Raw genomic sequence first — 26,054 nt, forward strand, 5'->3', positions numbered from 1 at the left:
TACTATTCCTCTTAAATAAAATGTCTGGGGTAAGCAAATCTACTGAGACAGGAAGCAGGCTGGTGGTTGTCGGGGCCAGGGAGGGGAAGGTGGGGAGTGCTTACTTCATGGATGAGAAAGTATGAAGCTAGAGAGAAGTAGTGGTCCTACAACATGGAGGAAGCACTAAATGCCACTTAGAATCGGTTCATTGTACTGACCAATTAGAACTGTACTAAGTGCCACTCAAAATGCTTAATTATATGTTATATGAACTTCACCTCCATTCAAAATAAGTACATAAAAGCACCAGCTACGGCTTCTGGGTTTTAAGCGGCTCCTCTAGACTTGGGAAGCACCTGGATTAAGCCACTAGGTTAAGCTTCCTGCAGAAACATAATGTGAGCCACAAACTCCATGTTAGATTTGCCAGTGTCACAGCTCATTTCATTTATTATTATTATTATTATTTATTATTATTTTTATAAAGCAGGGAAGGGAGAGAGAGGGAAACATCAATCAATTGCCTTCCCGACTGGGGATCAAATCTGCAATTGAGGCATGTGTCCTGACCAGAAATTGAACCCCAAACCTTTTGGTGCATGGGACGAAGCTCCAGCCAACTGAGCCACATCGGCCAAGGTTCTAGTGGTCACATTTTAAAAAGTAAAAAGAAACAAGTGCAATTAATTTTAATGCTATAGTTTCTTCAACTCAATATAGCCAAAATATTATCATTTCAACATAGCAACATTACTAGTTACTAATCAATATATAAAATTACTAATGAGATCTCTTTTTCATACCAAGTCTTTGAAATATGGGAGCGTTTCACCTACACAGAACACCTCCCTGTGGGCCCCGGCGTTCCTGCGCTGCAGAGCCAGCCTCGCCCTGGGTACAGCTCTGGAGGCTCTCAAACTGGAGTCTCAGGACATCGTCTGTGGTTTATGAGGGTTTTAAAATTTAGTGGGTTTTGAGTCTATGAATTAAAAATAAATTGGCTGTAATTCTATTTAGGATCCTGGGAACAGTCGCCTCAGCAGTAAGTCCTACTGTTGGTTGCCAGAGGGGAGGAAGGTTGAGGGGCTGGGTGAAAAGGGCGAGGGGATTACAAAGTACAGATTGGTGGTCACAGGACACTCCTGGGGATGTAAAGTACTGCAGAGGGAGCTAGTCAATAATATTGACCAGCGGGTCCTGGAAATATCGGGGGGAGCACTTTGTGAAGTGTATGATTGTCTGCCCACTGAGCTGGACACTTGAAACTAATACAAAATAATACTGAAAGTAAACTGTAATAAAAACAAATCAGCCCTGAATTAAACGTAGAATTGCCATCAGATCCAGCAGTTCCACTTCTGAGCATGTGCCCCTGAAGTCGGGAACCTGAACAGATCTCTGCGCGCATGCTGATCAGCACTGTTCACCAGAGTCGAAAGGGGAGGACGACCCACCGCTGGGTGAAATCCCGGGACGGGCCACTGAACACAAAATGTGGTCCACACACGATGGGAAATAACTCATTGAAAGAAAGGAAATTCTGACATGCACTACAGCATGTGAACCTTGAGGACGTTACCCTAAGCGAAATAAGCCAGTCGCGGGAGGACAGACACTGCGTGACAGGGACAGAAAGAGAATGGTGGCTGCTGCGCTGAGGGAGGGGGATGGAGCTGCTGATTAATGGGGACAGAGTTTCAGTTCGGGGAGATGGAAAAGCTCTGGAGATGGATGGTGGTGATGGTTGCACAGCAAAGTGAATGTACTGAATGCCAGTGAATTGCACACTTTAAAATGGTTAAAATGGTAAATATAATGTTATGTATGTTTTACCACTATTAAAAAAATAAGTCTAGCGTGTTTGGATTTGCGTGGACTGGGATGCTGAGACTTTATAGTCACTGGTGGCTGGTAAAAGATGGGAGAGACTTATGTGCTGCCCAGGATCTGACCCAGCCAGGGCCTCGCAGGTGTGTGGGGGTGCACAGAGGAGGAAGGAGCGAGGCCCCCACACTGTGGTCAAGGCCACCTGGCCCGAGAGAACCAGCCCCTCTTTGAGGCCCTAGGCCCTCGACTGTTTGTGGTGAGAGCGGGCAAAGTCCCTTCCTCTTGTCAATTTGAATTTTTATTGGTTCTGCTAATATTTTTACCCTGTTTTGTAAGTTTGCTCTGGTTTTAATGGAGGTGAGCACAAGTGCAGGAGGTCACAGCCAGCTCTGCACAAACTCTGCAATAAAAATGACTGCGGAAAACCCCGGGTCCATGAGATATTTTCTTTTTAAAAGAGGCTTCATGCATTGTTGGTTTTGATTAATACTGTGGTTTGGCTTTTGGGTCTGTCTCGCTTGAGGCACTGTCATCTCTGTGTCCCCATGGGGTTGGCACTAGGGCCAGTCTCAGGATTGTTTCCTGACTGAGTGAGTGAGTGAGTGAGTAGATACATGGATGCAAATGGAGAGGGAGGAGGAGTTCATTGTGGGGCTGGGTGTGGAGGGGGGAATCAGGGAAGGCTTCCAGGGGTGGGGTGTGTATCCTGCAAGAGGAAATTTGAGTAGATGGGGTGTGGGTGAGCCTATTGGTGAGCCTATTGGATGTGAGGCTTCAGTCCCTGCCCAAGGCAAAGAGACCAAGCTTGGCTCTGCCCTGCGATGTCATACTCGGCACCCAACCTGAGCCCAGCTGTCATGAGTAGGTGGCCAAGGGGCCAGACTTTCCCATCAGACACCCCACTGGGGAGTCAGCCCCACACTCCCTCTTCCTCCCCCATACCTTAGGGTGTGGGGATGGGGGTATTCCTTGGGCTGGGGCAGGGGCCCAGGGCTCTGACCCCACTTGGCTGTCACTATACTTGGCATGTCTGTGTGATCTTGAGCAGGTCACCGTCTAGGTCTGAGCTTCAGTTTCTCTAGCCTAGGATGGGCTCAGGGTTGGTGGACAGGAACACACAGGAATCAGCAGGGCCTGGAACTCTCCTGGGACTCTGGAGGGGCAGCTCAGGGAGGGAGGAGTGACTGGCATCTTGTCCTGATTTAGAAGCAGCCCTTCTCTGGGCTCCAGGGCTGGAGACCAGGGCTGGAGACTCCAGAATGTCACAGTTGTTTGCAAACCTAAATGCAGGAGGCCTGGCCAGGGAGTCCAGGTGGCAGATGCCCCTCCTGCAGCCTCAGGGTCTGCCATGTGACTGTCAATGCCCATAGGCCTGGGACTGTGGGTGAAGGAGGCAGGCAGGGCAAACTCCCTGCTCTGAGCTGGGCACTGGAGGACACAGGGTCAGAAAGCAGGAGCTCTGAAGCCTCCCTAACAGGCCTGGGTTCAGGGCTGGCACCACACTTGTGAGCCCTGGGACTTCCAAACCTCTCCCCAGCCTCAGTTTCCACATCTGTAAAGTGGAGATGGCCCCTCCCGATCCAGAGGTGCAAGTGGAGGTAAGGCAAAGCGCCGTCTGCTAGGAATGAGTGGTTTTTAAAGTTGGTGATAATTTTGGTGGCAGAGGAGAGGTGGTTAGGGTCAGCTGGGGCCACCTCACATCTTCCCTTCAGTCCCAGAGAAGCCATTTCCTGTGAGCCGGGAAGGAGGGGGGTGGGGATTTCAGGCCCAGCCTAGTGTCCTTCCCGCTGTGTGATATGAGCATGTTGCACCCTCTCTGGGCCTCTGCTTCCTCTTTGCGGCCTGGTCTTGAAGACAGTTCAGGAACCGGCACCCCAGGTGCAGCCCCAGGCCCCAGCTGTTTGGAACCACCCCCTCCCTGGGGCCAGAGTGTGGGGACAAGGCTTTCGGGAGGCAGCCAGTGTGTCCGTCGGGCCCACAGGAAAGGGGGTGGAAGATGGGAGGGCAGAGCTGGGCACTTGGTCAGTGTGGACCCATGACTGGAGCGCAGACACCTGTGGACAGCAGTCGTGGGAGCACCAAGGCGGTCTTCAGGGGGTCTTGGTAACCCCCAATCTCCACCAGCTCCCCCAATCTTCCCCAGCCCCGAGTTAATATACAATTGAGGTTTTAAAAAAAGGCAGCTCCCCGTCAAGAGCAGCCCTGGGCACCGCTCTTCCTCAAGGCCTCTTCTTGCACAAGCCCTGCTGCGCAGAAACTTGGTCCCACAGCTCCTCCGTGGGGGTGAGCGCCCCTGTTCCTGGAGACAGCTGGGGGAGAAGGGGAAGGGGTGCAGCAGAGGGGCCGGCTGGGCTGCTGGCCTGGCATTGGGACTCGGGGCCCTCCAGGGCCACCTCAGCTGAGCCCTTCCACGCCTCCCCCCAGGAGTGGCTCAGTGGGGAAGTGCTGACCGCAGAGCTGGTGCGCTGCAGAGGTATGGCCGGTGGTGGCCTCACACTGGCAGGTGGCCACTGACCCCCCTCTATCTTTCTCAGAACAGGAAAGGACCAGGTGGGCTGGAAGGACATGTGAGGAGCTGCCTGTCTGGGTTGAGTCACAAACACCTAGACCCTAGGGGAAGTGATGTCAGGGCGCCTAGTAGGTCCCACAGCAATAGCCTTGATAGGATCCTGGTGTCTCCAGGTCCCTGGAGAACTTTTTAACTCAAAAGACCCAAATTCCAGGGGCCCGATGACTCCCCTGAGGTGGGAGCAGAGGATGACCCTCTCTGCCTCCCCCTCCATCCACCTCAGCAGGTTGGGTGGAAGCAGCAGTGCCAGCCCCGGACTGTCTGTCTGTCAGGCAGAGAGAAACCATTGTCCTGTGGGGCAGGGCTGGGCCCAGGGAGCCTCCAGGGAGCCGGAGCAGCTGGGCCCCCACACCTCGCTCATGTTCTCAAACACAGCCTCTGGGCCCGCCTGGGCTCTGCCCCCACACTCACTGGCCGTGCACCCTCACCCCAGGCCTGGGGTGCTGTTATCCCTGTTGGAGGGAAAGCGTTTCCCAGAGAGGTGATGTTACTTGCCCAGGCCACCAGTGGAAGGAAGCTGACTGTCATGTTGCTGTGAGCCTGAGACTTCAGGACTTGAGGTGTATTGGTTACTTACTGCTGAGTAACAAGCAACCCCCAGCGTGGATTTTCTCACAGTTCTGCAGCTTGGACAGAGCTGGGCGGGCGCGCTGGACCGCACGTCTCTGCCGTGTGAGCGTAGGCTGGGGTGAGCGCCTGGCCTCCCGCAGGCTGGCTCCTGGTGGGAGCAGCTCTGCAGCCAGGGGCTGGGCCTCTCTGCTCCCCTCACGGTCTCTCAGCTCCCCCCCACCCCCCGTGGCTTCTCTCTAGCAGGGTGATCGGATTTCCTCACGTGCCTCTGGCTTCCAAGCTGGAGAATATGGGTGCTGCAAGGCCTCTTAAGGCCTAGGCTTGGAATCTCTCAGTCACTTCCACCCCATTTTACCGGTCAAGGCAAGCTGCACACAGGCCACCCAGGCTCCAAGGGAGGGGAGGTAGTGGGGCCTGGGGCCCGAGTTACCTTCTGGGGAGGAATTGCTGGGAGCTGTCTTGGCAGATATTCTACGCAAGGATCTCACCCTTAGAGCAGACTGCTGCCTGCTGACAACTCTTGTGTGACAAAGCGTGGAGAGTGAATGGTGACCCAGAGAATACGGTGGAGGAAGGGCCCAGGGGGCTCCGGGGCCCAGCTACAGTGGGACGAGAAGGACAGGCTGGCTCTGGCCAGGCCCAGGGGACCCAGAGGTCTCAGAGCCTCTCTCTTCAGGCTCGATCTTACCCCCCACCCCGCGCCCTGCCCGCTGCTCCCTGCCCTATGAGGGTGAGATGGCCAAGCCCCAGTGGGGAATGAGGCGGGCCTTGCCTTGGCTTTGCTGGCAGAGAGCATGCTGTGGCCTGTGCCCCCATCGGCCCTGCCCTTTGCCTCCCCAATACTAAGAGACTTCCTCCAAACAGCTCCACCCCGGCCCTACCCCAGCCTTGGAGCCCAGTTTCCTCACTGGTGTAATGGGCACAGGCTGGAGCTGAATGGCCTCCAAAGCCCCTCTCAACTAGAAGATTCCATGAGTCTAAACTTCCAGAAGGAAGGGGAGGGAGAGTCATAGAGAAGCTGAGCAGGCGGAGTTTCTGGCAATGAGAGTGCTCTCTGTGTTCTAAACTCTTAGCATGTACAAACTTACCTAATCCTTGCAACAACCCACCTCAGTGGTGGCAGTTATTATCCCCATCTCACTAAAGAGGAAACTGAAAGTCAAGTGACCAGCCCAAAGCCTCAGCGATGGCAGAATTCAAACCCTGCCTTCCTAATCCATGCTCTAATCCAGAGTCCTTTACCATTGTGGGGCGGAGGGGTTTTGAAACCAGATTTTTTTTTGAGCCCCTGAGCCTTTCCAAGTGCCAAGCCCCTGTCCTTCATGTAGTAGTTTGCAGGACGTGGACAACAGCAGCCAGAAACCTTACGGGAAAGGCAGGCCCCGTGAACTGGGGGATGGGCCGGTCAGGGAGCTGAGGGGCCCTCTGCATGGGCCCATGTGGTCAGGCTGTGACTGGGGAAAGAAGCTGCACATGGGACAGTGACTGGGGTGGAAAGGTCTGAAAACTCTGTCATGGGAGGAGCCAATAAAGAACCTGGGAGGAGAAATGGTGGAGGAGCTCTCGCCAAATTTCTGAAGAACCCTGGTGCCAACGCAGAAACGGACTTGATCTGACTGGCTCCAGGCGGTGGGGTCTAGGATTTCTAGCATCCAAAGCTGTCCCATGATAAAGGGCTGCCGTGGGAGAGCTTGAGTGTCACCTCACAAGAGGCGTGTAATCAACCCTGCATGGGGGGGGGGGGACAGGGACCAGAAGAGGTGACCTTGAGACTGCTCCCCCACTTTGCAGGTTCAACGGAGCCACATTTGAATATTCCTGGTAGCCTCAGGGTGTGCATGGGTTAAAGGTCAGGGCTGAGCCTCCTGCTGCTAGCTCTGGCCACCAGGCAGAAAGCCAGCCCTGTGGCCTTTTCCTGTGGCCTACCCTGCATTTCATGGGCAACTTTCTCTCTTCTTCCAGTTTCCCCCATCAGCCTGGCTCCAGCTGAACAGCCAGGCCCCCTGATCAGGGCTCCTAGCAGCATCTGTTAATTACATCTCTGGTCATCAAAAAGGACCAGACAGCCTGCTGACCCAAAGGACCTCGGAGACCCTTAGCAAGCCACCTCTGGGCCTGTGGCTTTCAGGCTCGGACAAGGGAAAACAGACTGGATGTTCCAAAGATCACAGGCAAGGACTTGGCAGCTGTCAGGATGGAATCTCACTGATGGCCCCAGGAGCTGGAGCTGCTATAGATGGACAGGCTGTGAGTTGGCATCACTGGGCTGTGCCCCCATCTCCGTTTTTGACCAATAAAGAACCTGGGAGGAGAAATGGTGGAGGGATGAGAGCAGGGGGTGGGAGTCAGGACAGGGGTCTCTGGATGGGTTGTGCCCAGCCCTGCCCTCCCTATGGTGGCACTGTGGAATGTTGTCATATGAGCTTGTGGGAGTGCCCAGCCTGGCTTTGTGGGTGCAAAGTGTGTCCCGTGTGTGTACACATGGAGTGTGTCTGTGAGTCAGTGTGTACACTTGGTGTGTATGTGTGGATGTGGGTGTGTGACACTAGGGTGGGGAGTCTCCCAGTGGGTGCACCTGCCAGCAGATGGGGGGCCCACTCCACAGGTGTGCCAGGCATGTGCTGGCCATAGGCTGCAGTGGGTCACTTGCTTAGCTTCCAGCTGGTGACTCAGCCTAACTCTCAGCATCTGTGGCGTCCTTGGAGCTTGTGGGGTCCTCAGGATGAGTTATTCCCTCTGTGTGGGCCAGTCTTTTTGTGCTGTGCCTCCATTTCCTCACCTGGGGATTAGGCATGTGAGGTTGTAGGGGCTGCCTGGGGAAGGCAGAGGGTGGAGACAGAGCAGGCTCCGAGTTTCCAGGGGTGGTTGCCAGGGCCCAGCTGCATGTGCAGCTCCTCGTATAAAAGGCAATTTGGATCCTGGGTCACATCCATCGGCAACCACATGGCAGCCAAGGACCGTGGGAGGACTTTTCCAGTCCAAAGGTCTTCCCTGCCTGGAAGGCTGGCACTTTTCTCTCTAGGATCCCACCAACCCTCCCACATCCCACAGAAGAACTTACAGATGCGGGGCATCCCCGCAAACACACTCACAGAGGCCAACACAGGAGCTTCTTGAGGATCCTTCCTAAGCAACAGCATTTCCTGAGCAGCTATGTGCCGGCTGTGCTAGGTGCTGGGGAGCCAACAGCAAAGTCAGGACGCAGAGCCCTGCCCTGGTAGTGCTTTTGTTCTACAGGGGGAGGCAAGCGAAAGAATAAGAAGTATGGAAATGACCTAGTGTGACAGAGGGGAAAAGTGCTAGGGAAGAAAGGAGGGCAGGCGAGGGGCGGGGAAGGGGGTGGTTGGGGAGGTCGGGCATTTGCACCAAGACTGGGAGGAAGAGCCGTCCAAACAGGGGGTGTGGAGGGAGGGGCCAGGGAGGCACCAGGCCAGGCCGGGAGGACCCCGTGGCCCTGAAGGACGCAGGCCCTACTGTGGGTAAGGTGGGAGCCACAGAAGGGTTTGAGCAAAGGAGGCAGGGGACCTGCATTCCAGGATCATCCTGGCTGCTCTGTGGGGCAGGAGCAGAAGCAGAAACACCAGTGGGGAAGATATGGCAAAAACACAGGCGGGAGCGTGCAACAGAGGGGGGAGAGTGCATTTCTGGAGCCCCCAGGATTCCCTGCTGTGGGAGGAGCAAGGAGAAATGGGGGACCGGCCTCTGAAAGGGGAGAGCCAGGAGTCCCTCACCTGGGTCCTGAGCACTTTAAGAATCCAATAATAGCCATGGACCCTTTCCCAGAAAAATGCACACGTGTGCACACATCCACACACACAGGCAGGCTCACACATGCACAGAGTATACTCGTACCCATGTTCACGCATGGGCGAGCACATTCACATGTTCACAAACACACCGTGCTACCCCCAGGTAATGAACCCCTCTAATCCACCCCCCCCCCCGCTTTCAGGCTTGCTGAAAGGGACTTGTCCAAGGTCACCCAGACAGAGAGGGTCTAGCCAGCAGGATTTGGCTCAAACAGCCAACCTGGAGCATGACGAGACCCCTGCCAGGGGACACCCCTCTAGTCCTTGTGCCCAAAGAGTTCACAGGGAGGCCAGGATACCAGGCGGGAAGAGCTCAGGGTCCTAACAGGGTCCCAGACACCTGTGGTGGGCTATGAAGGTGAAATTCAGGAAGGGAGGGGACCAAAACGTTACTGGAATACCACTACTGCCAGCCGTCAGGAAGCCTCCGCCCTCATGACCGCTCTACAGATGAAGCCAAAACTCTGGAGCCAGCTCGCTCTGCCTGCAGCACAGGGCCGGGGACTCCTCCCTGGAGACCAGGGCTAGGCTTGAGAGGACTCGGAGGGCGGAGGGTGAATGTGCTCCCGCAGGGGCCAGGCATCAGTGCCTGAAAGAGGTAACAGACCTAGCAATTGTTCCCAGAGCTAAATCGGGTCCAGGTGAAAGGGGACAGCAGAGCTGTAAGGTGATACCACCTTAGGCTGGCTAATCTTGTATCTCCTCTTGGCTCCAGGCTCCCACAGCCTCCTTGTCAGGCAGCCTGGCCCCAGAGGAGGGGGTGGGGAGGGAGGACCACCTACTGAGCCACAGCCCTGCCCCACACCCCCTCTGATGGCTTGGAGATAGGACATAAAGGGCGGGAGAGGACGGAAAGGTCCCATTCCACTGATAGCACTGTCATAGCAGGGCAGTGATTTTCCCCATTTTTCCAGATGAAGAAACTGAGGCTTAGGGCACTGAAATGACTGGAACCGAATTATAATCCAGATCTTTTAAAATTACTATTGATTTTTAGAGAGAAAGAGAGAAACATGGATTTGTTGTTACATTTATTTATGCGTTCATTGGTTGTTTCTTGTATGTGCCCTGACCAAAGATGGAAACTGAAATCAGGACGACACGCTAACCAAGTGAGCTACCTGCTACTTGAACCCAGGTCTTAATCACAATAATTTTAGCTTCCCCACCTGCCAACACCTTCTGTGTGCCAGACCTCTACAGATGCTGGAGGGGAAGAGGCTGAGAGGGAAGCCTGTGGGAGCGGTTCCCACTCCTGGCCAGCTCTTTCAGAGGTGGGCGCCTGGTGCTGCAGGGCCGGGTCAGGAGGGTGGCGCGGAGGCCCGGTGTGCTCGGCTCTGCCAGGGGCAGGCTGTGTGTGACTAAGTAAATCACTTGTCATCTCTGTTGGGCTGGAAGGGCAAGCGATTTTCACACACAGCTCCCTAGAGACTGTGAGAGTGCAATGGGAAGACAGAGGCTGACTCTGACAGGGCCCCAACCAAGGGCTGACTCTCCTGAGGCTGCCCAAGAAGCTTGGGAATCTGGAAAGGTCAGAAGAACAAAGGCCAGAGTAAGGGGGAGGATGGCGCTCCAGGAGGAGGCCCACAGGAATTTCCTGACCCGGCCAGCTCTGCCCTGGGGGAGGCTGCCTTGGGGCCCCTCCCCCTGCATGGGCCCAATAGCACCCACATGTGGGTGGGGGTGCCCTTGTGAAGGATGCAAGGTATAGCCCATTGCAGCAGAGTTTTGGGGACACAGCTTTTCCAAAGTAGCCATTTTTAGACCAAAATGGACAATCACTGTTTTGCTAATGACAAGTAATCTGCACACAAATGGCATTCATTTATTCATTTTTTCTTTTCTTTTTAAAAAATATTTTTATTGATTTCAGAGAGAGAGGAAAGGAGAGGGAGAGACAGAAATATTGATGATGAGAGAGTCATTGATTGGCTGCCTTCTGCACGCCCCCCACAGGGGATAGAGCCCACAACTTGGGCATGTGCCCTGGCCGGGAATGGAACCTCGGTCTCCTGTATCGTAGGTCGATGCTCAACCACTGAGCCACGCCAGCCGGGCCATTTGTTCACTTTTTCACCAAATATTTATTGAGTGTGTCCTGCATGCCCAGCCCTGTATTCTGGGCTCAGAAGACAGTGGCCCTGCAGTCATGGTGCCAGCTAAGACAGACTGGAGGACAGGCCCCAGGGAGGGCACCTCTTATATAGGGTCCATTTCACCCTCTGAGCAGCCTGATGAGGGAACCTCTTTATTCCCATTTCACAGACAAAGAAACTGAGAATTAAGCAACTTGTACAAAACCCTAGATTGAAACCAGTGACCACTGTGCAGTAGGACCCTCCCCACGAGTCCTTACCTCCCACTCTGCCCCATGGGCAGGGCCTGGGGGTTCCAGGACAGGTGAGGATGTCTGTTATGTACTTTATTAAAAAAAAAAAAAAAGGAGTCAAGCTATAAGTGTAGAGGATTGGTTTTTAGGTCACAATAAAATGGTTTCACATCAAACAGACTGCATCCAAAAACATCACAAAGGTGAAATTCTTACTTAGAGGGAAACTGGGTGGCTGTGGCTATGGCTGGGACGTTCACATTCTTACTTTCTGGTCTTACTCGACACTCTTCAATAATTTTCACATTTGCACTATGTGTAGCTATTAACTATTGTCCCAAATCAATGAACTATTTTCAAAGGACAAAAAGCCAGGGAGGGGCCCAGGATGCTTCTTTCTTACTTTCTGGTCTTACTGGACACCCTTCAATAATTTTCACATTTGTGCTATGTATGGCTATTAACTATTGTCCCAAATCAATTAACTATTTTCAAAGGACAAAAGGGCATATTTTCAAAGGATAAAAAGCCAGGGTGGGGGCCAGGATGCTTCTTTCTAATCTTACTGGACGCCCTTCAATAATTTTCAAATTTGTACTGCATGACTATTATCTATTCACCCAAATCAATTAACTATTTTCAAAGGGCAAAAAGGCGTGTTTGTGGCTCAGGCTTGATCCAGACCTGCAGGGCTCATAGTTTTGGGGGGAGCAGAGCTCATCATGGGCAGAAAGAGCACACACTGGGTGACAGACCAATGCTACCGACTGCCCTCACATCCTGGCAAGGAGTGAAGTAGAGAAAGCCCCACAAACCTGGGGTCGAGTCCAGTTCCAGGGCTCCCCAGTCTTGCTACCTTGGGCATGTCACTTCACCTACTCTACTTTGCTGGGAGCTGTGAAAATTAAGGGATATGATCATTTAAGCCCAGCTTAGTGCTTGGGGGTGTAAAGGAGGAAACCATTTCATTCTACTCTTCTAGATTCTCTTGCTGGTCAAATTAACATAAGACAGATTCAAGGGAGAAAAACAAAATTACATACATACTGGGGCCCCATAAGAATATGAGACCCGAGGAGGAGTTGGGCAATTGAGGTTTATATGCCATTCTGAGCTAAGGAATGGAACAGAAGCCTGGGGCTTCCAAGGGGAGAAGGCTAATTCACAGGGTGAGAAGAGATATGTTTGAGATTTAGATATTTGTCCTGTCACACAGAAAGATCATTCAAATAAAAAGTCATCTCTCTTTCTAGGCCAGGCCCCCATCTATGTATTTTTATGTAATTAAGGGAAAGGTAAATATTTTTCTTGAGCCTGCTGGATCTTGAATGCCCAAAGTCATCCACATGCCAAAGTGGCACATTTTGGGGAGGCTCATTGTGAGCCCCTTCAAGGTTTCCGAGATGCCCAGAACAAATCCACTGGGGGAGCCAGGCCTGACACAGTGCTTCTCTCATAGTCCCAGGGATGCCTAGGCTGCTACAGGAGGCTGGGGGAGGGAAAGCAGAGTCTCCTGGAGAAGTCAGGGGCAAGGAAAAGGGTTTCTGAGCTGGCCCTTTCCAGATGGCAGGAGTGCCCAGGCAAATCATGGAGAATTGGAGGAGAGAATGCATAAGCAGTAGTGAGGGTTCCGTGGGAGGTGGAAAGAGGGCAGAATCAGCTAGAGGAGTGGGGGGGGGGGGGAGAAGAGGCTGACATATTCAGGGTAGAATGGATGGGACTTCGGGAGTGTCTGAGTACCTGAAGCAGGTGAGTCGTAGGGATGGTACCAAGAGTGCAGTCATGTGCTTAGAGCAGTGCCAGTTTGGAATGGTTGGGGAAAAGCAAAAGAATAATGTTTTGTGACATGTTAAAGTTATATGAAATTCACATTTTAGTGTCCATAAATAAAGTTTTATTGGAACACAATCATGATCATTTCTTTACATATTGTCTTTTTTTTTTTTTATGTATATCTTTATTGATTTCAGAGAGAGGAAAGGAGAGGGAGAGAGATAGAAACATCAGTGATGAGAGTCATTGATTGGCTGCCTCCTGTATGCCCCCGACTGGGGATCGAGCCTGCAACCCGGGCATGTGCCCTGACTGGGAATCGAATCCTGATCGCCTGGATCCTAGGTTGACGCTCAACCACTGAACCACGCCCGGCCGGGCTACTGTCTTGATTTTATGTTACAGTGGCAGAGTTGAGTTAATTGACAGAGACCCTATGGGCAGCAAAGCCTAAAATATTTACCGTCTGGCCCTTACAGACAATGGTTTGCCCACCCTTGGCTTAGAGGGAGCCTCTAGGAAGAGGAGAGCAGTGAGTGAGGCTGGAGAAGGGGACAGGACCAGGTCACCAGGGCCTCTTTCTGCCCTGCCCAGGCACAGAGATTAATTAAGGAAGTGGGAGCCATCCAGGGTTCAGGGAGAATGACCTGTTCAGAGGAATGTGGCAGAAGGGTCACTGGCTGCTTGGTAAGGATGGGTGAAGGTAGGCAGTGGGCACTTGGAGCAGGGAGACCAGTCCCAGCTCCAAAGACCTAGCCTTGAGGTGTTTCCCTGCCCTGCCCCACGCACCATCGCTCATGGCCCGCAGTCGTGTCCGATGCATACCTAGAGTGACTTGCACACTTGATCGGGTCACCGCTGGATGGAGCGTCCAGAATGGAAGGAACCGCGGGAAGGACGGCAAGCTGGCCGAGGCCGCCTTGGAGTCCCCGGCAAGAGCATGATGGGCCAGAGTGTGAAATGGTGGGCGCTAGAAGAGCCGGAGACGAGGCTCAGTGGTGAGCAGGGCAGGCGGGCTTCCCACTCACGGCTGCGGGGAGCAGGGTGGGAAGACCTGCTCCTGGGAGCCCCGCGAGGCCTGGGAACCCCGCGAGGCCGGGGACCCCGCGAGGCCTGGGAACCCCGCGAGGCCGGGGAGCCCCGCGAGGCCGGGGAGTCCCGGAGGCCGGGGAGCGGGCAAGCACACAGCGCCGTCGGGCTTACGCTTGGACGGAGGGGGTCGGAAGGAGCCTGCCAGGCTGGGGCCGCTGGACCACAGGCGAGTGTACCGCAGCCACCCCCAAGGACACACAGACCTGTGCGGACAGGATAGCAGGCTGGCGCTATGCACGCAACAGAGTGTGAGTCCAGGCCTTTGCACAACATCACAAATGAGCGTCCGCCTCGTCACAGCCTCCCGGGGCCAGGCACGCACACCACACAGCACCGAGAGGCCTCTCTGCACACGGTCCCTGCTGTGCGCCCACGGTCGCGGTCCACGCACAGGCAGCTGTGCACAGCCACGCACACCGGAACAGTCCCGGGGACACACTGTAGGTCACACTGACCCACGCAGACTGCCAAACACAGACGCACAAATCCACGCACACACAGACCCGGGCACGCACACCGGGGCACACGCCAGATGCGCACACTCCCTGACCCGCCCCGCCTCCCGTCGCACACACAGCAGCCCACGGGACGCGCGGCGGCGGGCCGGCGCACGCACGGTCGCGGGCAGGGGCTCACACACACTCGCACCCTCGTTTGATCGCACACGCGGGAGGCGCGGAGCTGCGGCTGCGGGAGACTCCGGCCCGAGACGCCCCGGCCCCGCGCGGCTCACCGCCCGGCTGGCGGCGGAGGGGAGGGGGCGCCGTGGGGGCGGGGCGGGGGCCGCGGCCGCCGGAGCCGGGCGGGAGCGGGCACCTCCGCGCGCCGCGCTCGGGCCTCGCCTCCGCGCCCCCAGCAGCCTCCCGCTGCGCCCTCCCCCGCGCCGCCCGCTCGCCGGGGCCCCGCCGCGGTCCCGGGGTGCAGCCAGGCGGCCGCGCCGGGCCCGCGAGACGGGGTGGAGGTGGGGGCAAGGGGCGGGGACCGGGGCCGGGCCGGGGCCGCGCCGCCTGCGATGCCGGGCGCCCGCCGCAGCCGCAGCCGCCGGAGCCCGGGATGGGGCGAGAGGCTGCGGCGGATGCCAGCATCTCCCCGCCGGGGGCCCCGGGGGCCGCGGAGCCGCCGCCGCCGCTGCTGCCGCCGCTGCTGAGACCCAGCGGGCGATGGGTGAGTTGACCCTGGCGCCCGGGGCCCCGCGCCGCAGCCCCCTCATTCTGCGCCCCCGGCCCTTCGCCTCCATCTCCGCTGCCTCCTCGGCGCTCGCGCCGCGCCCCCCCGGTCGCGGCTCCCGCCGCCCCCTCCCCGAGCGTGACCTCTGGGGGCCGGGGCGGGAGCCTTAGGCTGGAGGACCGGGCGGGGGACCGAGATGGGGGCGAGATGCGGGGGCTCAGGCGCCCCCTCCCCCAACCGGCTGCTCGGTGGAGCTTCCCTGGCCCCCGAGGGCAGAGCCTCATCCCTCCGACCCCTCCTCCCCCGGCCCCGGCGGGGGGCGTCCCCGAGGCTCCGGGCTAGAGCCGTGCTTTGTGCCCTGCGACCCCCACAAACCTCCGGCGCGGGGCGGGGCAGGGAGTGGGAGGCCCGAGCGCCCGCGCTCCCCACCCCCCAGCCCTCCGACCCGGGGCTGCGGCGGAGGTGGAGGCCCAGGCGCAGTCGCGGTGCTGGGCGGGGGCGGGACTGTGGCTGCCGTTGGGGACCGAGCAGAGGGGAGTGGGGAGAAAACCCCAACCGTTGCGGGGAGGCTCCGGCTTCTCCCACTGCACTGCCCAGGGCGGGGGAAGGAACCTGGCTGGGGGAGGGCGCTATAAATATCTGCAAACAGTGAGTTCTGGAACCTGGGGTGGGGAGGGGAGCGAGTCTGGGTGTATGGGGGTTGGGGGGAGTGCCTGAGCTGGGGTGCCAGGAGAAGCTGAGATGGGTCTCAGCCAGCCTTGGTGGCCTGAGGTCGGGTGACTCTCCTGGCTCTGAAAGATGCCCCAGAAGGGGTGTGGGCAGGAACACGGCCTCAGTGAGGTCCCTCCATGGTCCCCCAGAACTGGCACTCCACATCCCCACAGCACTCTTTTTCACTCCTGGGACACAGTCAGGATCTGCCTTGATGGGGGAGTTATGGGCTCTGGTGTGTCGCCTCCCGGGGCAGTTACTAAAGATCTGGGCTTGGGGCCAAGCGCGAGGATGGAGGGAAGAGCAAGACAACACCGCCCCCCCCCCCCCCCCAGGAGCCGGCAATTCTGTGGAGTCATTAATGCTTCCCAGTGCTGGGGACAGAGGCACTGGGTCCTGGGAAAGTTTGAAAGAGGGGCTGCCACCCCAAGGGGGAGAGTGAACTTGCTGGAAGAGATGCTAGCAGGAAGCTGGAAGAGTTTGCTCACTCGTTAGAGAGCTAGAGAACGTGGGAAGGGCATTCTGGTGTGGGGAATGGCATGAGCAAAAGCTTAGAGATTTGAGTGCCTGGTATGTGTTGAGAGGTGGAGGTGGGGGATGGTCAAGCACTGCAAGTGGCCAAAATGAGCCAAGGCTGAAGGGAAGGAGGGCCAGATGGCCAGTAGGTGGTGGGTCACACCTGGGAGATGGCACTCTGTCCTGACAGGGCCAGGAGTGATGTTGGCTGCCTCAGCCACCCCCTTTCTGAGGGTCTGCCCAGTGCCCCTGATGTGGTCAGGGCTGCTTGACCTGCACTGGTGATCCCTTTTCTGTGGTAGCTGGACCGCCTCAAGCAGTCAGCTTTCTGAGTCTCATTTTCCACATCTGTCAAATGGGGAGAACCTTCCACACTGTTGTGGAGAGGCCTGCATGAGATGATGCACTGTATGAGAAGTACTTGGGAAAAGACTGGCTGCTGCGTTGGTATTTTTACCTGTAAAACGGGGACATCGATGCCAGCTGGCAGGCCAGGCTCACTTCACTGGGTGGTGGTGAGGATCATGTGAGGGCTGGATGTGACTGGGAGGGAACCAAAGGCAGGGGGAACTGAGTGTTCATGTCCTCCTTCTAGGAGGAGAGGAGAGAAGCAGTGAGGAGTGGCTGGGGGCAGGGTGGTCCTCACAGACAGCCTCTTCTTGCCCCTCTGGGCCCCCACCACCTTCTGGCCCCCAGCCATGGCATTCAAGGGATCCTACTGTGCTCTCCAAGGCCAAAGCCTCTTTGTTCCCCATACTGCACGGTGCACCCCCCTCCCATCCAGCTCTAGTCCACCACATGGGGACCAGGGCTCCTTTCCAGAAGTTTCTTCAGACATTCAGGTCAACAAACACGATGTCCTCCTGTGAGGGGCACTGTGCCAGGTAGCCAGGTGGAGAGGATGCAGGCCGTGCCCTCAGATTAGAATCCAGTTGGGCAGCAGACATCACTGCGCACCCATAGTCTTCCCAGCCCTGTGCTGTCTGCTGAGGGGCAGAGAAGAGTTGCAGTAGCTTCGCCATGGGGCAGTCAAATGCAGAAGTTAAAAAGCAAGGATTCCAGATCCAGTGGCCCAGGTTCAAATCCTAGCCCTACCACTTCTTACTATGTGACTGCTGACTAATAACCCTGCCTCTCTGTGTTCTCAGTTTCCTTGTTTGTAAAGTGGAGACAGTGCACACTATTGCTATTTGAACAGCTTGGTTTAGTTTCCAGTGGGTGTTCACTACCCTCCTTCTAGAATGAATCTCCCTATTCCCACCCCTACCTCCTCAGAGACTACACAGCCTACTCTGATGCATGTGCTATTCACATCCCTGTGGTCTTCTTCCGTCTGTGAGTCCCCATAGGCAGGTGCCTGTCTTTCTGTGTCCATTGCTTGGGCAGGGGGCAGTGGTATGCTGGCAACTGGCTCTCTGATGAGCAGTGTTGGCCCATTTCCGTGGTGTAAATCTTCCCAGCAGGGCCTCTTTTGAGCTGCCAACAGCTTAACGATCTCCTAATGGGATCAGGTACACACCAGCTTCAGCACCCAGGCATTTAGTAGGTGCTTAATAAATGATGGTTGAACAAGAAGGAAAGGCCTCAGGGACTATTGGTCAGATGGACTTGGGGAGCTGCCAGGCCATACTGTAACAGAGAGGGGCATGCAAGGGTGGGCATTAGACAGGATGAGGGTAGAGCCAGAGACCACCCTGAATAAGTACCCAAAGTAGGACTGAGCAGAGGAAATGGAGGGCTGGTGTCTTCCTTTTCTGGGGCTCCACACCTCTAACCCTGCCTCACTTTTGCTTTAGCCCCTTCTCCCAGGAGCTCCCCTTGAGTTTGGCCTGGCCTTGGGGCTTGCATAGAATGGCCTTCCTGGACCCCAAGCTTTAGCTTAATAGAACTCTGAGATGTGTTCCAAAGGGATCTGAAGCCTCAAATTCTACTCCTTTGCTTTTGCTGTTCCCTCTGCCTGAGTGTCTCTTCCACCTGAGGCAGGATAGTAAGAAGCAAGGAAATTTCCTTGGCAAGTGGAATGGGGAAACTGAGACAGATGACTGAGCAAACTAGCCGAGCAATTTACAGCCCGATACAGAAGGTCACCTCCCTACAGATAGCATCTAAGCCTCAGTTGTATTTCAGCTCCAGGCCCAGAAAAGTAGTAAAACCAGGTAGGAGATGCCAGGACCAACTTCAGTGACTAATGACCCCTTGCCCTGGCGCTGACCAATCAGTAGAGACCATGACCTATCAAGGACACTCGGAAAACTGATGAATGTTAGTTTGAAACCCTACCCTTAGACCTCCCCTAAGGTTCCCGCCTGCAAGATAAAATCCCTGGCTGGTGTGGCTCAGTTGGTTGAGCGTTTTCCACACACCAGGAGGTTGACACAGTTGGATTCAGCTCAGGGCACATGCCCAGGTTGTGGGCTTGATCCCCAGTAGGAGGTGTGCATGAGGCAACATGTTGTGCTCTCACATTGATGTTCCTCTCTATATATCCCTTTCCCTTTCTCTCGCTCTAAAAATCAATAAACTATTCTTTTTTGAAAAAAAGAGAGAGATAAAAACCTTAAAACAAAGGATCCAAAGGACCTAGGGCACGCTCTCCCTCCCTCCTGGGAACAAGCCCATGCCCCTCCCTTCCCCCTTCTTCTTCCTCCCACAGACACACCTCTCCTAAACTCTAAGGGTCCTCATGAGCTTTGCAACCAGGGGAGCAATGGGCAGCAGCAGCTTGTCCCGGGCTAACCCACTGAACCTGTCTCCAAGGCCCCCTTTTCTCTGATTTCCAAGTGAGCCCCACCTAGGTCTCTCCTGTTACTGCTTCTATGCTAGGCCTTCCTTGTTTCACTGTCCCCAGCTTTAATAAACGTACCCTCAAAATCACCTGCACCTGGGTTGTAAAAACTTTCCTGCATGAAGTCAAGAACCCACCTAGGCGGGCCTCTCAGGGCCAGGTCCCCTTTCTGGTAACACACTCACCCTCTCCTCTGTCCCCTGAAACTCTCACCCATTAAAGGCTTCCTCCATGATGCCAGCCACCCACCCCAAACCACACAGACTCTTCTTTCCCTTCTGCTGTCATCCCCGGCCTTACAGCCCCTCTCATGTGCCTATCCATAAAAGCATTAATAGCAAACATTTTTTGCATCTCTACAGCAACCTGTGACAATACCATGATAACCCTCTTTGCAGATGAGTAGGTTGAGGCACAGTGTCTTATTAGCACTGACCCATCCTTTACATCTTAACTTGAGCATCACTCGTGTAGGGAAGCCTGTCCGAGCCCTGGTCTCCTTGCTGTGGGCCCACCGAGCACCACCCCCATTTCTTTAGCTTGCTTGTTGTCACACGGTTCCCACAGACCTGCAGGAGCTCAGGGGGGTGAATGAATGAGTATGAACAATGCGCAGCCCAGGGGAGCAGCCCTGCTCTTCTGTTCACTTCTCTTCTTTCTCCATCCCTGCTGGAGGAGACTGACCTTCCAGAGGACAGCCTCAGGCTATGGTGGGATGGTCGCAGGGACCCTGCTTGTCCCCATCTCCCAGAGAGGGAAAGTGAGGCTTCAGGAGGGCTGAGAGCTCCCACCAGCTGGAAGCAGGCCTCGTGGAAGGGTAGTAATGCACCCTCCTGTGGTCTAGAATAGGGCCCACAGGGGGCCCAAGGCCTTGCCCGTAATCCAGGAGGCTCACAGAGTGCCTGAAATGGAAATTCCTCACTTATTTTGATCTTTTCCCTAAAAATAAAATTGGAACAATAGGAACCATTTACACATCTAATTACTTTGTTATTTTAGGGATATAGAGCTTATTTGGCTCAAGACTTTGGTTCCTGGAGTGGGAATCCCTGGGTGGGTGGACAGGCTGAGGTCTAGGACTGGATGCTGGAGCTGTGCTGACACTCCAGCTGCCCTTTTGGGCAGGCCTCCCGGACTGTCCCAGAGGGAGCAGCACAGACTGGAGTCTGAGCAATGGGGGTGTGGGGAGGTGGAGGTGGAGGCAGAGGCAGGCTCCCGGATTCTGGTTGAGAGACCCATGATGGATGACTTTGCAGGCTTTTCTCCCTACCTCGACATTCCAGTCATGATAATTTGTTGCTATTAATTGAGCACTTACTATGTGCTAGGTGCTGGACCAAGCACTTTGTCTTCATTATCCCATGGAGGTATCCTAATTGCCCAAGAGGTAGATACTATTGTTTATCCCTATTAAGCAATTTGAGGGGTCTGGGACCCAGGGCTCAGGCTGGGAAGTGGTAGGTCTGGGATTGTCACCAGCCTGTAGGACCCCAGACAGGTTGCTTAGCTAGGTCCCCTAGGTCACCCAGAGGGGAGCATTCTCTGAGACTTGGATACCCAGAACAGCTGCCTCACCTGTGTTCTGGCCTCTGGGTCACCCTCCTCCAAGCCCTGGTATCACTCCAATCTCCCCAAAGTCCTGGGTCCCTGCCTCTGGAAGGCTTGCTCAGCCTCACCTGGGAAGGTGGCTCGGGGAAAGTATTTTCCAGGCCCCACCCATCCTGCTGAGTTAGAATCCCAACATGGGAGGGAAGGGGGGAACCCAGCTTTTAAAATGGTGCCCTGGGGATTTAGAGGCCTGTGGACTCCAAAAACCACTGCCTGGATCCATGGAGTCCAGGCTGCCTTATGAGACCGCTTATCCCCTGGGATCCAGATCCCTGTGACTCAGCCGCGCCTGTGTTCTGGGCCTCTGCTCCCTGCTACCCCAAACCCCTAGTTCTGCACACACTAAGATGACCCCCCTCCTGCCACCCCTGTTGCCTTTTGCCAGGAACACCTGCTGCTGCTGCCTCTTCTGGGAAATAGGTCCCTGATGGCCGTGGATCCCCCCCCCCCCAACTTGCTTAATGCTCTGGATAAATCCCTAGTAGCTGCCCTCCTTTTGCTGCCTGTGTGAATCGTGGCTGGTGAATAATGGTAGCTGGAGATGGGCAACAAGGAGAGCACTTAGGCCAAAATGTTAGCCTGAGAGGTGGCAGGATAGCATGTGATATTATCTTTCTTCCACTGTGGCTTTCAGATTTTCTAGAATGTATGATAAGCTTTTATAACCAGGAGGGTAAAGTTATATTCTAAAGGAGAGAGGTAAGAAAAGGTGCCCTAAGAACAGCCAGCTCACCATTTGTCCGATTCGGGGGTCACCAGTTGTGCTGGGCCTCAGAGGCACAGGCTGTGGGGTCTCACCAGTTGGAGTTGTCTCGCCCCCGGCACATCCCCCAGGACAGGGGCACCTGTGGCAAACAGCTTGTGTGCCAATTTAATGTCTCTCATTCCCAGAAATTAGGTCAGTGAGTGTCCAGCCCTGGGGCTACTGGGATGCAGTTCTGCTCGAATTTAGTCCAAACCTGTGACCTCCTTCTTATGGCACCGATCTGGCCTTCGCTCCTCTTGCCCTATGCACCCATGTTCCAGCCTTGGTACCATTGCTGTTCTCTGCACACAGTCTTCATTTGCCCACCTCCGGCCTTTGCTGTGCTGGGCCCTCTATCTGGAAAGCCAGCCCACTCTACCTGGTGCTGCCATCCCCCAGGGAAGCCGTTTCTGCCCCTCCCAGCCAGCAGTGGCCCCAGGGCTGTTGACCTCACCTCCCTCATCCCCCATGCCCAGTGGGTGGCATCTCTGTTGACTGCCTCCCTTACTGACTGTGCCTTGAAGCGACTTTCCAGTGACCCTCCTACAACATGGTCAAGTTCTCCCTTGTGGTAAAGGTGTTCGTCATCACAGCTGAGCCCTGCTCCTGGGTGGGGACTCAATCTCTGTCTCACCCATGGCCCCTGACTCTACCTGGTACAGAGCACTCATTCATTCATTCATCCATCAATTGTTCACTGAGTACCTACTTTGTGCCAGAGGCTGAGCTAGGTGCCAGGAGCACAGGTCTGCCCTCTTCAGGGTGTACTGTGTCTGTTTTCCTGCGTGCGTTTTGTGCATATCACCTGTACACGCACACAGCCGAGCATCTCGGTCACATGTGAATGTGTGTCCCTCAGGCTGTGTCCACTTGCAATCTTGCTAGTACCTTGGGCATTCCTGCTTAATTCATTCAGCAAGTGTTAATCAAGTGCCCATCAAGGAGGTTCCAGGCCCTGACCCTGAAGTATGTACTCTCTGCCCTTGGGAAGTGCCCATCTCGTGAGGCCATTGCAGGGCAGACTGGTGAGGTGGGGGTAGTCAGAACGGCATCCTGGAGACACAGGGGAGAAGGGTGGGGAAGAGCATTTTGTGTGCTCTGCCAGCCCCTGGGAACCCTGGGCCAGCCCTCCTTGCTGCTCGAGAACGCCCCTGAAGGCTGATGGAGCGGTGGCTGTGAGCCCTGTGGCAGGGGGCTGGGAGGAGAATGCAGTGCCCTGGAGAGGAAGCCTGTTGGCTGGAGAACACAATATGGAACCCAGGGGCAGGCTGGGGACTCCAGGCTGTAGAACTTTCTATGAGAGGAGAACCTGGGGACCAGACACCAGAACACAATGCATAGAAAGTAGAACCCCTTGATTCAGACCAGAGAAGCTGGAATACGGAACTTAAGGGGGTTCGGGAGCAGCAAACCTCGACTGGGGGCCTTCTGGAACATGGAACATTGATGTCTGCTAGTGGTCTGGGGGGATTTTCTTGAGCCTTGGTGAGCAATAGGCACTCTCATGGTCTCTGCTGAGCCAGGCCGTGGTGAGAGCCCTCCCTTCAGCCTACTGGTGCCTGATCTTGCAAGTCATGTCCTCTCTCCAAGCCTCAGCTTCCTTGTCTGTGATGTGGAGCTATGAGGATGAGCTGAGATGGAGCACAGCCCTGGGAAGGGGGCAATGCTCTTGGTGCCCAGGCCCTCCCAGGAGGTTAGTGGCATTGCTGAGACTGAGACCCTGGCCACCTGACTCCTGGAATGATCTCACCTTGTGGGGATGGTTTTGTGGGTGGGACAATGAGCGCTTGGGGCCTGTTTGGGGCACTGGATGTGGCAGGTGGGAAGGAGGAAGCATGTCACGTAACCAGAGCAGATTGGTGGTTCCCATGATATTAAGGAGCAGGGGTCCAGCTCCTGCAGCCCTGCGTATGGTGTTTCCTGCCATGTGGGGAGGGCTTACTGAGTGTCCCCAGTGGAGATAGGTCCTTACCCAAGGGGGCTGCTGCTGTCCTCACAGACGGATGGACAGAGAGTAATGGGAGGAAGAGAATGGGGCTATTGTTCCAGCTCTGTGGAGGCTCGCCAGGTGCCCAGAGCAGCAGAGCCAACCAGCTGTGCACCTGCCCCATCCAGACCGCTCCCAGCAGGAGGTTAATTGTGGCACTCAGGTTCCCAGATCCAGGAGCTGCAGGCTCTGGGCCAGGTGCAGCCTCATCATCTCCCCAAATCCCTGTAGATGGGTCTTACCTCCCCTTTTATGTCTCAGCAAAGAGACTGGGAGAGGGTCAAGTTCTCACTTGGGGTCCCAGAGCTGGGACGGCAGAGCCAGAATTCAAGCTCATTCCCGCACTCAGCAGTGACTTGTTGAGCACCTACTGTGTGCCAGGCACACAGCCATGAGCTGCTGTGGGAGGATCCTAACCCACTAGGAGCTGTTGCTTCATTTTCCACCCCCTTTCTTCCTGTACATGCTCCCGGCCGGCCGCCATCAGGTTGCTCAGAGGACTCTGAAGGCCAGTCATTTCCTGTCTCTCCTTTCCACCCCCCCACCCCCCACCCCCACCCTGGAAGGGACCCTGGGAATTCATGGACATGAGCCAGTTCATTGTAGGGTGTGAGCCCTGGTTGCACTGCATGCACGACTAAGACCTGAGGCTACGTTTCCAAACCCCAGACCAGGCCTGAGAGCCCAGCAGCATTTACTGAAATCTACAGGTGTGTGGGGGTCATTTATTCATTCAACAAACTGAGGTTGACACCTATTTTGTGACAGGCTGGGGCAACCCAGGAGTCTTGGGCAGCACAGCCTCTGTGTGGGGTGAGGGACCCTGGGGGTGCAGGCCTAGGCCTTTCTAAAGCCTAGGTCATGGAGCCCTGGAGGAAGTGCAGTTCATCTGACCCCCCCTGAAACAGGTATGGGAACATGGGCATATCTTATACACCAACTTCAAGCCTCCTGGAGGATTTGAACTTTATCCTGAAGGCTGTGTTCCAAGGTGGGAGGAGCTGCGTCAGATGTGGTTTTTATCCGGCTCTAGGGGACTAGGCTGGGAGCCCTTCAAGGAGGCCGCTGCTGCTGTCCTGGTGAGTGCTGGTGGGCAGTGGCACTGGGAGAGGGGTGGGATTTGAGAAATATAGGCTATAGAATAGACAGGGCTCAGTGATAGGTGTGCGGGGTCAGCGAGAGGGGGCTCCTGGCATGGGCGGCTGGGTGGCTGGTCACATCACAGATGGGGCCCCAAATGAGGAATGCTGGAAATTCCCAGAGTTGTCCAAGTGTCCGTGGGTGTCAAGCTTATGTCACAGGTTATCAGCTGAGGTTGCTGAACAACAAACAATTTGCAGCGGAGGGTCCCAGGCAGGATGGAAACTGACTAGAGCTCAGGCCCAGATCCCATTGGATCTGCTCCTGTCTCCCTTACCCCGGCTGCCACTCAGGCCTCTCAGTACACAGGTGTATCCACCACCTGCCACCCTGTACACATGGGGAAGGTGCCCATGGGAGAGTCACTCCACTCCTACTGCCTAGATATGTAGGAACCAACCTTTGTCTCTGCTTTGCATGGGGGCATCCCCACCCCCACACCCCAGGGTGCAGGGCATGGAATGAAGCCTCTCCAGCCTTAGCTTGATGCTGGGCAAAGATAGAGGAGGGGTGGGGCATGCTTTCCCCCCTCCCCCTACCCTCAGGCCTTCTGGATTGGAGATGGAGCTGAGGCTCCGCACTGAAGTGGCCCTTTGTGTATTGTCCCCGGACAGGCAAGCCTGGAGGGAGGGGCTGGCACTGCTGGGACTGCCTGGGCAGGACAGTGCTGACCTCAGCAGGGGGTTTCTCTGGGCCCTTGGAGCAGGGGCAAGACCCCTGCTAGGTGTGGGCACACACTGGGTAGGCCTGCTGCCCCCGCACCCCCAAACCAGATGATACTTATCACTCAGAATCTGTCATCAGTTCTCCTAAGAGTTTCGCTATCATTCAGCAGCTGTTTATGGAGCGCTGTATCCAGCCAGGCCAGACTTTGTCAGGGGGTGGGGAGCAGTGGTGACCAGTATCCAAGGCTCACAGTGACCCTGTTCTGTTGTTGATGTTCCTAGTGAGCAGGGTGTGGGTTAGGGAGACAGAGAGCTTCCACAGTGAGGAGTGCTGTGGAGCAGATGACCTGGGGAGGGGATAGCCTCCTTAGCTGGCTGGTCAGGAAGGCCTCTGAGGAGGTGGTGGACATGTGGAGATCTGAGGGAAGGGCATTGTAAGTGGAGGGAACAGCCAGTGCGAGGACCCTGAGACCTGGGGTGTGGGAGGGACAGAAAGGCAGGGGATAGCCTCCTTAGCTAGCTGGTCAGGAAGGCCTCTGAGGAGGTGGCGGACATGTGGAGATCTGAGGGAAGGGCATTGTAAGTGGAGGGAACAGCCAGTGCGAGGACCCTGAGACCTGGGGTGTGGGAGGGACAGAAAGGCAGGGATTACTAGAGAGTGGACAAGGGAGGTGAGGTCCGCAAAGAGGCAAGGACCAGCTTGGCAGGGCCTGTGGACACAGAAGTTTGGATTTCATACTGAGTGTGCGGGGCAGGAGGGAAAGTGGGGACATAGGGGC

General features: G+C 55.6%; 1 protein-coding gene across 1 annotated transcript in view; it reads left to right on the forward strand.

The window, feature by feature from the left end:
* The first annotated feature begins 14,942 nt into the window (after positions 1-14,942).
* MGAT3 (beta-1,4-mannosyl-glycoprotein 4-beta-N-acetylglucosaminyltransferase) overlaps positions 14,943-26,054 on the forward strand; it is a 30,587-nt gene continuing 19,475 nt past the window's right edge. Inside the window, exon 1 of the mRNA XM_081129177.1 lies at positions 14,943-15,115. The gene's annotated coding sequence lies outside the window, so the exon portion shown is untranslated. The remainder of the gene's footprint in view (positions 15,116-26,054) is intronic.

Source organism: Miniopterus schreibersii, assembly GCF_964146895.1.
Source record: "Miniopterus schreibersii genome assembly, chromosome: 2".
Taxonomy (NCBI): Eukaryota; Metazoa; Chordata; class Mammalia; order Chiroptera; family Miniopteridae; genus Miniopterus; species Miniopterus schreibersii.